Here is a 222-nt window from a genome sequence, read left to right as displayed (position 1 = left end):
GTGAGGATAGGATGAGGATGAGGAAGAGGATGAGGACGAGGAAGAGGGTGAGGTTAGGATGAGGATGAGTTTAGGATGAGGATGAGGATAGGATTCGGACGAGAATGAGGTTGAGAATAGGATTAGGACGAGAATGAGGTTGAGGATAGGATGTGAATTAGGACGAGGATGAGGATGAGGATGAGGACGAGCATGAGGATGAGGATGAGGATAGGATGAGGA

This window comes from Lupinus angustifolius, chromosome LG06 (genome assembly GCF_001865875.1).
Source record: "Lupinus angustifolius cultivar Tanjil chromosome LG06, LupAngTanjil_v1.0, whole genome shotgun sequence".
In the NCBI taxonomy this organism is placed as follows: domain Eukaryota; kingdom Viridiplantae; phylum Streptophyta; class Magnoliopsida; order Fabales; family Fabaceae; genus Lupinus; species Lupinus angustifolius.
The sequence above is the reverse complement of the archived record's forward strand: the minus strand, read 5'-3'. Positions refer to the sequence as shown.